Source organism: Falco peregrinus, chromosome 6, assembly GCF_023634155.1.
Source record: "Falco peregrinus isolate bFalPer1 chromosome 6, bFalPer1.pri, whole genome shotgun sequence".
Lineage (NCBI taxonomy): Eukaryota > Metazoa > Chordata > Aves > Falconiformes > Falconidae > Falco > Falco peregrinus.
In genome coordinates, this window is record NC_073726.1 from 45,759,583 (window position 1) to 45,775,219 (window position 15,637).

Below are 15,637 nucleotides of genomic sequence, written 5' to 3' on the forward strand. Positions count from 1 at the left end.
GTGTATCTTTAATAGTTTCATTGGCAGTCTGACAGCTACGGTTTCCTGCTCAGGGTCCTTGTGGGTTCAAATGCTTTTTAATACTGTGCTGCTGGAGCGTACCATGCTGGAGCACAGCATGTTATTCTTACTCGTTCCATGTCTATCTTGTGTCTCATTTTTAAGGGAATTTGGTTCACTGTGGAATACTAAAGTTTGACTGGCCTTGCACAGGTCTACGTTTTTTCATTGCTACCTAGTGAAAATTGTTTTGTTCATGGTACTGTAAGTTCAGCTCTTAAGTTCTCTCTGTTAAGGATGCTATGAGTCCAGTGGACTCTTGGATCCAGGGGTCCTCTTTCCTGGTTACTGAAAGCCAGTGCCATGTACTCTCAGACCCGAGAGGTTTCTCCATCCGGGTTGATGGATGCGTTTCTCTTTAGTTTCCCCCATGTTCACAGGTCACCTGGATATCAACGTGGGCTCTAAGTCTGTTTAACACCCTTTCCTGAACTTTAGGCCCCTTACCCAGCCACTGGCTCGGACACCGAGTCTTTCCAGCTGAGGGTCTCCCGCTACTCACCAGCTGCTCTAGCTTGATGTTGTCTACCTGATGCATAACCAAATCTCCTATTTCTGATGCTCTTACGTGAGCCATCTCAGCCTCACACAGTATCACTGATACAGTTACCTCAGCCCTGTGTGCCTTGCAAAATTTCACCCCCCAAAAGGTCCCAACACCACCACCCCCAAGCCTTTGTGAAGCCCAGATGCCTCTTGCATAACCCTCCTCTTAACTACCTGAAACCCAGCCCTTCCTCATTATCCTCTCAGAAACTTCTTCAAGCTTCTCACTTTTGTTATTTATGTTCAGCCATTCCTCATGTCATGCCCAGTAGTTTCTCATGTTAGCTAAGCCTCAGTCCATGGCCCAGTCATTGTCCTGTCTATCTGAGCACCCTTTCTGCCCTGTGTTCAGTTTCAGCTTCGAGAAGCTGGGCTTGCTGTCTCATCGCTGTGCTCTCAGGGTAACCCCTCTGCTTCTCAGGCCTCCGCCAGCCTGAGGTTTTGGTGGATGTTTTAGCTTCCAGTTAATTTTCTTCATGATTTTCCCCATCAAGCAAAAAAAGGGGCTTGTCTCTTCACTTCTGCAACAACTCCTTCATGGCTCTCCAGCTTTTCATGCTGTCCTCTCATCTGCTTGGAGCCTGCTTTTCATTTCTCACTTGTTGCCTCTGTTCCTCAGCTGCCTCCTGCTTTTAGAAGGCTCTTCTGATGCTCTAATGACAGTTCCTCAGCTGGTTACTCTCCAACATTAAATTGGTCCCTCCTGCCCTTGTTATTTCCTGTACCCAGCTCAGGTACTCCTTTGGTCCTGCCCCTTTCCCTTCCACAGCCTCCACTGCCTACAGCTCTTCCTTTGGTCCCACCGCTGCTGTCCCGCTGCCATATGTCTCAAGAGCTGTTGCCCACAAACTGCTTCTAGATCCTGCTTTCACCCCCACTCTACATACTTTTTTTTTTTTTTTCTTCTTTATGCTTTTCCACCTCTAACTCCATATCACTCCTGGCTCTCCACCTGTGTGATCTGTCATCATAGTCCCTGCATCTTCTTCCCTGGTATTAAACTTCATTAGACCTGTTGGAGTCACAACAGCACAGAAGTTTGTGAGGCAGAGCATCAAAGCATGACTGCTACATCAGGTGCCTGGCTCTCAGCAACATCGTAATCTCTGCTCTAAGGCAGGAGCAAATTAGGAGTCATGGAAAGATTAAGTTTCTCTGCAGCTCTCCTGCCTACTGAGCTGGGTAGCTAAAAGTCCACCCAAAAACTTTTGGGAGTGGGGGAAGTGAGGCATTTCTTGGGTCCCGTGTCCTAAAACACAGGTGGGATTTGGCCTCCATGTTGCTGCTTCACTTCTGTCTTGGAAGCTGGGAAGTAAGGAGGGGAGTGGACAAGTGTTTCCCTTTTTCTAGTCTTCAGTTACGTCCCCAGGTCATCAGTAACTCCTGAGGATAGCACTGTAGTGACAGCTGCCTTCGTGTTTGCCACTCCAAGCTATGGTTATGTTACAGGGTATGGTGCTGCAGGGCAACTTACACAAAGCTCACGCTTGCCCTGCTGAAGGAGTGATTAAAGCAGGTCCCCAGCAGTGGCCCCTGGCTGCCTATGGCTCTTCAGCAATGGAAACTTCTCTTACTCCCTTTCTGACTCCCTTTCCCTGGCAGAGCTAGGCAGGGAGGGAAATGGCAACAGCAGTGATACATGTGGCTGTGCCCAGACCTAAAGCCAGTTCTCAAGATGTGGAAAGCTAAGTAGGGTGGTACTTTTGAGTCACATTTTGGTGCCAAAACTGGCCGGGATTGAAGTGCACTAGTAAAAACACTGTAGACACTGAGCAGACACCCACACTGTCCAATTCAGAAGCACATGCACATTCATGGATCCCTTGAACATTACTGTGGCCTTTAAACCTGTCTGATATCTGTGCCTGGGCCCTCTTACCCAGAATGCAGGTTTCTTCCTGTTTGCTAGCAAATCCAACTTGGTGTTGGCTATCAAAATTGATATACACGCTCACATTTATCTCACTCATCACGGATCCCTCAAATATCAGCAGTGTCTCCAAGTCTGTTGGCTGGACTGCCTTTGCCAGTCATCAGCTCCCAGGCCCCTTGCCCAGCCACTGACTCAGACCCTGAGACTTTGCAGGTGCAGGTCCCCTTCTACTCACTGGCTACTGCAGTTTGAACCTTGCTAGCAAATTATGCATACGTACACATGCATACAGGGTTAAGTATAGAAAAACATGGACACACCATGATCCCTCCAGTTGTTGGTTCCTGGACCTCCAGACCTGGAGACCTGCAGCGTCTTTTGCAGTTGCTGGCACTTAGACCTTGCAGCAGTATCACATGTAGGACAGAGGGTGAATTATACAAAAATGTAGTTAAGTAAAGGATTTAGTAAGAAGAAAGGAAAGTCTGTGGTGATCAGGTGCAGGGTTTGATCAGAGAAACATAAAATGCAACTGGCCCTTTTTATGCCCCCCCACTCCCTGCCTCCATTTTCTGGTGTTTGTTCCCCGTCATCCTTCCCTTTCTCTGCCTGTGACCTCTCCTCTAAATTTGGCATAAGACATGACATACATAATCCCACAAGCCCCTTCTGATATCCCATAGCAAGTTCCATGTAGTTCCACAAAGACCCTTAAATATACCGTAATACATATGATAATCATGTTTCCCTTTTCTTCTCAGTGACAAAGTTCAGGCTGAACTTGTTTAAGGCTGTGTCTGAGTAGCTCCTTTAACGGCATAACTTCATGTGGTGAATGACGATGACGTTGTCTCTCTTATCACCTGCTCATAAGTATTTGTTTGTGTGTAATCTACCACTTTTCAGTAAAAAAGAATTAACAAATAAGGATAGTCCTTAACCAAATAAGGAACCAGATGCCCTCCTGTCCCACACATCCTTAACACAGCCCCTCCTATTCAGATCAGCCCCCAGTGAGTGGGTTGCCTCCTTCCCTTCAGATATCCACATGGCTGTGAATAAGGAGCTGCTGGCTGCGTGCTGCTGTGGGTGAATACCCCAGCAAGGTGTTAGAGCAGCCATTACCCCAAGCATACAGCTGCCACTTCTTGGCTGCTCGTTTATCAGAGTTCCTCAGACGTTGGCCAGATGGGCTTACCCAGCCCACCCATATCTGCCTGTTTCTGTTTGATTGTTTTAGAGGTTGGTATGCTGCTCGGTACCCTTCCCTAAAACCTCGGCCAGTTCCAAACATTCACACGCGTGGTTGCATCCTCAGTTGTTACCCATGGGGTGCTTCCAAGCATTTAGAGTACCACCGGTGATCCGTTTCTTGGGTTAAATCTCTGTTCAGTGAAGGATTTCAAGACCTGAGGCTTCCGCCATACCATATTTTTTGGAGGAGAGAAAGCATTCCTTCTACCAGTAGGCATTATAAGCTCTGTAAAAGATCTTGGTTTGACACAGGTTAATCATTGTGAACTGAACAGCTAGCAATTATACCTGGAGGACAGGTTCGCTAATTAATTCTGTCAAGTGCAACACATTATTTTAATATGATTACAAGAGTGAATCTCTAAACAGTATTATTTTAAAATGTTTTAAGAGCATTTGTTGTGATTTTTAATTACAAATGCCATCTCATAGGCAGTTTAACCAGTTACCCAGTAAGAAAACGGATATTGTAGAGGACTGGAAATTACTAAGTTGTTATTTGTAAAGTCACCTTTTATGAGCTTCTGCGTTTGAAAATTAAAAAGGCAAAATCCTTTCATGTAACTGTTGCAATAAGATGTTAGTGGTTTTAGCCTTCACAGCACGTTTCTTAAAAAACTGATGATGGGAGAATATACAAGTGAAACTAAGTATTTCATTAAATGAATAGTAATGGATTAATAAAATAAGTAAATGGATTGTATTGCTTAGTAATACAGATCTGAACTGCCTGTGATCCTGCTGTAATTTTACAAATAATTGTGTCATAAATATGCACTTCAGCTAAAGCTGAAGACAAAGGGGCATCCCCGCACCTTGGCACTAATATGTAACTCCCATTAGCACAAGGGATAGGATATGTTATATTCACAAAAAAGTACCAAATAAAGGCTTGCTGTTTGGTTTTCTCTGAATTCAGACACCTGTCATAGCTTCAAAGCACAGATAGATGGCCCTTATCTTTGTTAGATACAATTTCTTTAACTGCCTACTAGTGGACATGCATGTGTATTTAATTCCAGTAATCTAAGCCAATTCTTGCCTGCTCAGTAGCAGGTAAAGGCTTTGGTACATCAACAAACTACCAAGTATCAGCTGCTCTGTATACTAACTGGAGTTCTTTAAGAAGTAAGCTGCTTCAGACTACCTGATATGAGCCATGTATGCAGTTTACACATGATAACTTGTTCTTATGTTAAAGCCTTTCAGTTAAGTTCTGTGAAATCTCTGCTCAGGCTTTCAGCAATAGTGAGTGGTGGTTCATCAGTCCAGAGACGGATGAAGACCTTTAAATTGTCTCAGTATTAGCAAATACCTGATTCTTGCCCAAAAAGTCTTTCTGAGATGTGGGCATGTTTTATTTAGATGCAGAGGTGTGGACTAGGAGGGTATTACAAGGTTTTTCAATGTTTGAAGTGTAACACAGATGCCAGGATAATTTGTTACACCTATTGAAACATGTTGTTCATTGTTTTATTTTGTTTTTACTGAGGAGTGCTGGTTTTCTGGAAGAGCACCCAAGTTGTGAATCCTTGTCACAAATGATGCCTGCCAAAAGCTGTTCCTGTCATATGAACAGGTGATAGAGTTCTCCCCTTGAGACTTTAGCCAGCTTTCTTGATGAAGGGATGCAGGTTTCAAACTAGGGTACAGTTAGGATAAGAGTGAACAGTAGGAAAGGAAGAAAAGGGCTTAAATATAATGAAATTACCAGCGTTAGGTGTTTTAACTTCAGTATGGGTGAAATTCTTGTTTTTCCGAACAGCCTTCATAACCTTTCTGAACGCTGTGTGCTTCTTACTACCATGTCCTGTCTTGCAACCCCTGCTAGAACTCTGCATCTTTGTGTGAACATCTGCATCCTAAAACTACAGTTGCTACCAGGCTCTCTCTGAGGCTTCTGCTTCACATTCTCATCCAAGAATTCCCAGCAGGCTGAAGCTGGGAGAAAAGCCTGAAGGCATTTGAATGTCTTTCTATGGACCTTTTAAAATACCTTTAAATATTGCCTCAGTAAAATCCCTGCACAATGTGGGAAAGACCATGGCATTGGAGAACTAGGAGGGAAATAATGAGGTAACTTTTGTGCTGCTTTAAAGCAGATCTGTGTTTGTGAGGAGTCAGGCACGTTATCCTGACCTGTGGTGTCTCACTGAAGTCAGCGGAATGCGTTTCTGAAAGTGTGGGTTCTTTGCAGAGTTGTTGTCTCGAGTCATCAGTAATTATTTACAGTCACTTGAGTGGAAAAAACTGGCATCCAGTGACCTGATAATTCTTGAATTAAATAACGTATTGGTCCGTACCATTAAAACCACATAACCAGACTGAAACCGTGCTGCTTAGCTTGTGATACAACATGCAAATTTTTGAAAGATGTCTAACTACTAAACAGTAGAGCTAGGTCATCTGGGGGTGCGCAAGCAGTTTTCCTCAGTAAGAATATGCCAGATACTACATACTACATAAGAGCACAAATGTAATGTGTGTGGCTGTTTATGCAATACAGTTTTATGTTAGGGAGCTTCTGTTGCCCCACTTGGTAGGGCAGTAGATTTATGCTCTGTAGTATAAACAATAACACTTCTTGCTGTACAAATGTGAAACGCTCAAACTACTTTGTAGAGAAATAGTACCCATATGTAATTCTTTGATTATGGTATGGAGCCAGGAGTGCTCAACAGGAGTCTTTACTGATTTTCCAAAACATGCTACATGTTTTGGCAGTCAAATTGTAATTATGAAGTAAATGAAAAGGGCATTGTGTTTTGCTTGAGTTTATTCTCTGATTATAAAGGATTTTAGGTCATCAGTGTACAGCAGTAACTGTCAACTTTTAATGTTTTGGCACTATAGGGAATGGCGTAGTTGAAAGTCTGATGTCTGATCATTGATATCAAGGCCTGGTTTTCCAGCAAGTAATTCCATGTTCATGCTTGTTTGGCACTCTGTCCTAGTATTTTGCTATAGGAGACCTGTAAATGAGAGATTGTAGTAGATGTTTTGTCAGTGGCTTCAGTGGTCCAAAACTCTGATACCTGTCTTTTCTTAAAATGTTTCAGATGGGTTTCTTGAACTTCCCTTTTGATCTTTTTTGCCCTGTGTTTTCACTGGACCATCTCTTCCAAATGGTCTTTTTTCCACTTCCCTGTATTTTTCTCTAATTTTTATGACTGACAGACAGTGACCAGTGTGAAATGGCCCAGCTGCTTCTGTTTGATTCTTGCTTATTGAGATGTCATCCTCCCATTTTTCATCAGTGGCTCCATCCCCAAGGAGTAGCTACTTCTACTTCTTGCCCAGTGTAGTAGTAGCTTAAGAGCCTTCTCTTTATCCCTCTGGTATATAAGCTTTATAACTGGATACGCCATCTGTACCTCACAAGCTGGTATGATGTGGTGTGGCTCTGTCCCCATGAGCAAATAATAAGGTGCAGTAGATAAAGACAATTGGTGCCACAGTCTCTAACTATGTTACATGATTTGTTGTTTTTCTTTTGGATTACCTGCAGTCAGTCTTCCCACACCAACCAACCTCAATGTGCAGGTGTTCCAAAGCTGTCTGAAGAAAAGCCCCTTGGATTAGGCCCAGATGTCTCTGCTGGGAGGTTGGATGCATTTCCTAAGTACCTGGACTCCATATGAATCTGATTTACATGCACCAAAACTGCTCTCTAAATGTAGCCAATGTGCAAAGCAGCCGGAGGATGGTTAGGGACTGCAGGAGTCCTGCGTGGGTCAGAGCTGTGCTGAGATGCAAGAAGAGGGACAGGGCTGGTGGCTTGCACAGGGAAGCATGGTACAGCATCCTGCGATTCAGGACCACTTTTAATGTGTGTAGTGTGTACCCCAGGTCAGCCCTGGCAGTCCCATGATAGGAGTACACAAGACTCACAATGCAAAAACGGGAATGGTTATGGAACAAATGCATGTAGTAATAAGTGATACTGCTGTTACCAGAGCATTTTGCTAGCATTTGTCTTGACCAGTGTGCCAGCATTGAATTTTATTATGACTCAATAATGCATGAATAAATGAGTGTAGAGCTTTTTCTCTGCAGGCTGGTATGTAACAGAAAGCATCCTGCTTGAGGTTTTAATTTGATTTTGTCTTATATGGGATGAAAGCATGCAGCCTGTGTTATTACTGTACTGATTTAATGTTCAGGAATCTGCGTGTATTTATGCAGTTAGCAAAATGTTGCCTGAAAAACATGACCAACTTGTATCACAAATCTAACATTCTAGTCCTGTTTCTTGAGGAAATTAATTTGAGTTATTTTACCATTCATGTCCCTGAGCTACATCAGCAGTATCAGTTAGTAACTGTGTATTCATACTTAAGAAGTCAAAATCTGAGTCATATGTTTAATGAATGCATGAAAGACAAGAGAAATTACTCCAGTATCACAAAAATATTTATTTCAAACTCTGGTACCCAGTCAGAATATGCTCGTAGAAATTTGATACAGCCTGCTGTGAGATGTCCCTTTGATCTAAGACTTCAGTATTTGAGCTCTGACTTGAAAATACTTTCATCTGAAATTAATTTTCAGAAATTTATTTATGAAGTATATAAATAGTGGATTATTTGAAATACAGTCAAAGCTTTGTTTTCCTGAGCTAAGATATCAATTAGGCTGAAGTATGTTGATCCGCATCACTGCATGCTATAATGAACTTTCCTTTTCAGCCATTGTTTTTTCCAGCTTGAATACCAATTTATGGAGGTTTGATTCTAAAAGTAGAAACAACTTATTTTGCTACTTTTTATCTGGAAAAGCTCCAGTTCACTGAGAAAGCAGCCACAGACCATGGAGCTTCTAACACCACAGTTAACAAACAAAATTTGGTTAAACAATTCAGCCTCGAAGGCTTTCTGACTGTCAGAATACCTGTAGCAGATTGCAGCCTGTACTGTCAGTATGAAACCCACAGACATCAGAATCTCAGAAATGGAACCTCTCAGGGTGCACTTTGAGGTTAATTCTAATTTATGTGAGTTTGAAAAAAATTAAAGTGACATTTAAAATGAAAATTTCACACTATTTTCCATTGTTTTTCTCAAATCGTTGCTTTTTTCAAAGAATGTCTAGCACTGGAAAAGAGTTATAAACCCTGTGATGCAAACATTTTAGTCAGGAGCATGGTAAAAATTCCTGTCATAATGACATGGGGGCGTATCATAGGAATGGCTAAAGCAGGCTTTAAGTTTTTAGATGAGAATCACACTGCCTTTCCTTTAGCTAGAGAATGTAGCTAAAGCAATCATTTAAAAAGACCACTAGGCAATCCTTTTAACATCAGCAGGATGAACCTGCTTGGGAATTAAATCCTGTTAGAGGAATAGGACAGGTGACAAGAGAAAAGATAAGGGAAATCCTTGTAATGAAGAATTAGTGATCTCTACTAAATAATGACAACAAGAAGTAAACCAATTAACATATTTTATGTAGCAATGTTGGTGTAAAAGTTACTAGGCTTAGTACAGTAGTTGTTAAAAGCACTGCAAAGATAAATTTTAGCAATGAAGAATTTTTACTATCAATATTAAACACACTCTTAAGACCCCTCCTTTGTGGAAGAGCTAAGGTCACAATCACAGTGAATGGAAACTAAGATGTGCCTATTTCCAGCTTGCTAACACTTACGGAGGAGTCAGCAGAACAGTGGTAGCATACACAAGTCCTAAATTCACATCCACATGTTTACTTGTGATGCCTTCCAGTACATGTTTTTAAAAGTTTTAAAATTATAGTCCTGATCAGCTTGGCATGAAATTATACTTTTCTTTTTTTTTTTTCCTAAGTAGTTTTCATGTGAAAAAGGCAGAAATGTAGTCTTTATACTTGAAGTTTAAAGCACCATTGTTTATGCTTTATTAAGATGCCTTTGATACGCTTTTCTATTAAATAGCAAGATAAAACACAGAAAAGCTACTAATTGTAATTAATTAGATTTGGATGATATGTACAAAAGAAGAACATAGATGATCACTTTTGTCCTTCCATTTCAAATTCTTGTGCTGGGTATTTTCTTCCTCTTCTCTGCAACTAAACATTCTGAGTTTCTGGTTACATAATTATCTTGTTAATCTTTCCAGATAATAGAGTAAGGTTTAATCATTGCTTCTTAATCCCTGATTTTAGTAGATAACATGGATCTCGGCTCTCCATGCCTACCATGTCACATAATCACATTGAACAAGAAAAGTTTGATATTATTTACTTCAAAAATGTCCTTTTGTTGAAGTGTCCTATTATTCTAAATATCAGTATAAAAATTCATACAAGCCTAGGTAATTCATAAATATCAATTTTTAAAATCAACCATTTAATTACAGAGAAAATGTCAGGGAAGGCCACTGAGTATTGAGTACCACTTCAGAGTCTTCTTGATTTGCTTTTTTGGTTTTCTATTAAAAAACAAACAAAAAAACCAAAACCCAAAACAAACAAAAAAACAAAACAAAAACAAAACAACAAAAGAAGGGTTTTAGATCTTTATGGATGTTCTTTAAGACAGCCTTCACATATTTATGATCAACAGTTCTCATCTTGAAAATACACTGAGGTGAGTAACAAGTCAAATAGCCTGCCAAACTGATTAAGATTGTTCACGTAAGTAAAATGTTTGCACAGGTAAATGTTTGTAGAACTGACCATGGAGATTGCAAGGAAAACTTCATCCAAAGCCAGAATTCAGGAAAGGAAAAGCTTTGGTGAGCTTGTGTGGCAAAGGTTAAGATAAACAAGTGTTCTTGGAAGGAGGGAGCTGAGGCGTGAAGGGAGACTGATGGTTGGTGATGTAACTCATATGCATGCCACCTCTGTGCTGCAGAGGTTTTGGGTAGTGGGCAGGAAACAGAGAATTAAGTTTTATGGAAAATTGTGTAAAGGAATTAAACTGAACTTGGTTTCCTGATTCCTGTCACACCCTTGAGGAGATTTGAGTGCTGAAGGTGTTCAGAGGAGGAAGACTCTGGTAAGGGCATCCTGGAGGAGCAGGCAGAGTGGGGTTAGAAGGGAAGCTATAGCAGAGGTGTGGGAGACTGGCAGGCTGAAACTTGAGAACATGTTTTGGCCATGAGAGTAATGAAAAACTGCATGCCAGTCACAGTGCAGCTCATATGGAATAGGCGTGTTCTGTCCTGCAAGCCCACAGCAGCACCCGTAGCTGAGGGAGGCCACACAAGTAAGTCCTACGGTACCTCCAAAGGAATCACTAAGAATTTATTGACTGGCAAAAGTGGATGAGAGTGGATGTGTTAGGACTTGACAGATATTTCAAAGATGTTGCTAAAATCAAGGAAATACCTGCTGTGAGTCCAAACTACAGCCTTCACTGTGCAGTGAAACTGCAAAGCAGAAGTTCTGCTATTAATCGTCACATGGGTGGTCACTTGTGGCGATTACTGTTGTGCGTTTTTTAATTCAAACTGTTGGACAGGAAAGGTGAGGAAAAAGGGGGGTAAACATACATTTGTTTAGTAATTAGGGCAAGGCATGTTTTCCTAGTTTGGCTAAGAGTAGGAACTGGGTTTGTATTTTGAGTATAACACAGATGCTCCTGCAGTACTACTTTCACCCTTCAGGTATTCTGTAAACAGAAGTGGTCCTAATTTTGCTTAACAACAGTCGTTAAAAATCAGAGTAGCTCTGAAGAGTGTAATAAAATTATTCAAAATTTCATTCTGAAATAAATAAATAGTTTCATGTTTGTGACCAAGATATCAAAGCCCGCATTTAGTTACGCTAATGCAATTCCATGCCGTTTACATGGGAATGAGGTGTTATGTGGCTCTGAGCTTGCACAGAACCTGGCTGTAGTATGTTAAATATTTATAAATTGCATATTAACATTGGCACTTAAATATTGTTATGAATGTTTATTAGGGTCACTTTAATTCCTGTGTGTGCATGTGCGTCCCTCTCAATGTGAGAGCAGTGGCTTTGCTCTAGTCTTTATTTTTATTGATGCAGGGGATTGTCTGGGCTCAAGCAGAAAGACGACAAGCAGCAGTATATATCTGCTGGTGAACTGGGCAGTAATGTAGTCTATTAGTTAAACATGATCTTATTGGCAAGCACATTGGTTTTGTTTTATTAAAATTCCAACACTTCATATTTTTATTAATCACTTTCCCACTCCTTCTATTCACTTGTATTCTGATGCCTGTGCACCGGTACCCATAGCAACACTTGTTAATGCTAATGAAACTGCAACATCCTAAGCTCCCCGACAGAGCAGCCCTGTTAAATATGGCTATTAAGCACAGTTGTATTTCTGTTAGTTCCAGCTCCCAGCAGACACCTGCTCTATAGAAACTGTGTCCTGAGATAGTAGGATTTGGTAACTCACAGCTTTTCGTAAAGCTGTCATTTGACTGGAGTAAAATTCTCATATTCCAGACAGTGGATGCTACAGAATATGTATGGTTTCAGTGAAACTGACAAGGTTTAGCTGTAGGATTAACTACTCTTTTGAAGTGCCCATTTGCATTCAATGAAAAACCGGGCAGGGTTGAGACTGACTGATCTTGGGGGCAGTTAGAGGATATGTTGTCTCCTAAAGCACATGGACATTTTAACTAAATATCAGTCTTAGCGTGTTAACAAGCAGAAGTAATAGCTAAATAATTCCTCATGAACTCAGACTCAATTCAACTTCATGGAAGTACTTCAGCACTTTAATATATAGAGGCAGGAAATGGCAATGTACATTGATTCTTCTTTTACTGAGGAACATATTTGCATGTAGTATTGGTGAGAATGATGACAGCGTGTTTTATTTCTGTTATTCTGAGTTTTGTTTTTGAATACTGTTTATTTGGCAAGTCATTAGTCATCCATCTTTTATACTGTAGAAAACAAAGGAAAAATCCTGTAATCAGTATAAAATCTCTTCCAAGAATATGACCACAAATTAGGGAATGCTGCTGTGCCAACGAATAGATGCTGCAGTGCCAAGGCTGCAAAACTGGAAGCTGTCATGTGTGTATTTCAAGTGTCAAGCCAGTGCTTCTCAATACTCATTTTCGTTATAGCTCAAAAAACCTTGAATACTAGACAAAGCTTTAAAACTACTCATTTCCCAACTAATTTTAAACACAGCACTGTTTTGTGCAGAATTACCTGTAGGAATCCAGCTTGTTTCCCTAATGTTACAATAGCTGGGGGTCTGGTCATTTTGATAACTAAATGGTTTTGCCATCAGTGTGAGCTTGGGGGAGCGTGCTCAGCCTGTTTTCCAGTGAGCATCTGTTACGCTGTTAGTGTGGAGTGCCAGGTTTGCTAGGTGTCTTTTGTTTTCCTGTCATTCTTTCTCCCCTTTGTTCTTTACATGTCTGAAAACCTCCGTCTTTTACTCATTGTTTGGGCTCCCTTATTTGCCTGCATATCTCTGTAGAGTTCGTTTTTGGTTTAGGATAATTTCAAGTTCCTGTGCTAATCTCCTCATAATATTAACCAGCTGTATTAATGAGATAATAAACCAGACTTGTTGGTAATGAATTGATTCATTCAACTACTGGACTTAATTAGAAAGACACTTAACATTCCAGCAGATGTTCTTATTTTGTGTCATTATCCTTGTGTTACCAATAGTGAGCTTATGTACTCTGCATGTCTATATTTACATAATACACTTTTCAACCTGAAGCTTTGTTGTTGTGCCATAAACTGCAAAAAATTACATGAAACCTGTAAAAATGTGTCTTAACCTGATTTGTATGAATTCCTCATTTCATTTCTCAGACTATGTACAGTTTTGAATTTTCAGAATATTCCTCATCTTATGCTAAATCTTTTTAAAATTAGTTAGAGTTCTTATTTCCTTGTTAAAAACCCTTGTCTTTGGACTTGTATCTCCTTTTTGTTCTAGTCTTGTGACTCTCATTACTTTTCACCTGGTGGCAAAGCTTCAAAAAGAAGGATGCGAGTGCCCCTCTCCTCATCATTCCCTGCAAACTAATTGAGGGAGTTCCTCCCTCGGCTCCCTAGTTGCCTGCTGGAGGGGTTTGCCTCCCCCAAAAGTCTGGTGCTTGAGTCACAGCTGCAGGTTGTACCCCAGAGCCAAGCCATGTGAGTTAGGAGCTCTAACAGTGAAGTTATTGATCTGAACCCCAGTACCTCCACTTTCCAGGTAGAGAATGTAATTTATGCAGCAGCGTTCAGTGTGTCCCCAGATCTAGTCAGAGCACAGTTAGATGTGCAACCAAGAAGAACTGAGCACGACAGCTCTTAATGCATTTAGTATGTTACATATGCCTACGCTGGCAATAATAGGTTTTGCAAACTGAAGTCCATGCTGGGTGTTCTTGTTAGGAAGCATAGTGATAAAATCTTAAGTGTTTTCCTTTGTGTGTAATGCTTTTGAAGGAACGTTGCACGCTTTGTTAAGGCATGCTTATGGTAAAATTACATGAAGCAGCTGAAGCTGTTAAGCTGAGAAGAGAGGAGGAAGTTGAGATAAGAGGAAGGTCCTGTTTCATCTTGCTGCTTCTCGCCATGCACTTTTTAGTTTGCTCTTGTATGTGGTGGACTCTTCAGTGAGCATTTTCAACATTATTGAGCAAAAAGAAGGGAAGTGAGTAGTTCTGTCTGGTTAGAGTTGAATCGACTCCTCAAAGGATTTGCCCAGCCTAGGAGCCAGCACAAGCACAAGGGCAATAGCAGATAGTTTGCAGTGGTAGGGTAAGGTGGAGAAAGACAGGATAACAAGACATCCCTTCTCTTTCTGGTGGCAGCAAGCTGTTATGCTGGCTAAACCATCTCTGAGAACTTTGCCTTTCACAATTCATCTTTAAATGCTGAATCTTACCTTCATTTTCACACATCTATTGAATTGGCCATAAAATTACACAGCATATTGCTCTGTGGTAATTCCATGTGTGATTGTGCAGGTAGAGTACATTGCCTGTACTGCTGTACTCTGTATGAGAACTGTGTGGGTGTTAATGTTTACTTAAAGTGCAAACTAACATTAGTTTTGAGTTGAGAACAATTGTGTTTTCAACTAAAAATGTTCCAGTAAGGAAAATGAATGCATTTTGACCCTGTTGCTTCATTAGCTGTGAAGATTAACTAGTCTATGTTATAACAACAGTTAAAATAAAGCCGTATAATTACTGTAATAGGCAGCCTTTTATTTCATTTTCTTTTTATCACTGTTGTAACAGTGTGTAGAGTTCCTGTGCAGGGACCAGGACTGCATTGCACTAGGTATCCTATGGGTGCGTATAAAGAAAAATAGTGCTCATTCTAGTTTCGAAAGTAATTTGTGTAATCCAAATCATTTTCTATACCGTCTCATTGTCAGATGTCTTCAAAGGATTCATTTTATTTTCCTCTGAAGAGCTGGGTGTATTTCTTAGTCTTTGCTGTCAAAGAATATATTCCTCTAGTCTTTGTTTTCTACTATTCTACATTTTCTAGCTCTGAATTAGCTGTAAAAGACCACAATTTTATCTGTCCTTTTAAAGGTTGGACAACATGGTGTGAACTGTCAATTCTGTGAATGAGAGAGGGATTTTCTTAGTTCCTAAGTTCGGTGGGCTTTCTGTGAAGACTTTGGAATATCTGTTTGCATAACAGTCATGCTGTTTTTCCATTAGGCAGAGGAGGAAAATTCAGTGGTGACAGGATGATTTGGCAGAAATTTAATGGATGGATTTTATAGGGCTCTGTTCTCATAGGGAGCTAGGTCCTGTACTGTTCACCACAGACACAAATAGGAAGCTGATAAATTTTGCTGTTAATAGACTTTTTTTTTTCCCACAAGTGGTAAGCTTGAGGGCCAAATGAAGCATTACAGAAGAATATCATGGTATTTGAGTGAACTGGACAAAAAAAAAAGTGCTATTCAGTGTTAATAAATGCAGAGAAACACAGATGGGAGTGAACACAGTA

At 40.6% G+C, this 15,637-nt stretch overlaps 1 protein-coding gene across 3 annotated transcripts in view; it reads left to right on the forward strand.

The window, feature by feature from the left end:
• ZNF277 (zinc finger protein 277) overlaps positions 1 to 15,637 on the forward strand; it is a 54,840-nt gene that overhangs the window by 2,510 nt on the left and 36,693 nt on the right. The gene's annotated exons all lie outside the window — the stretch shown is intronic.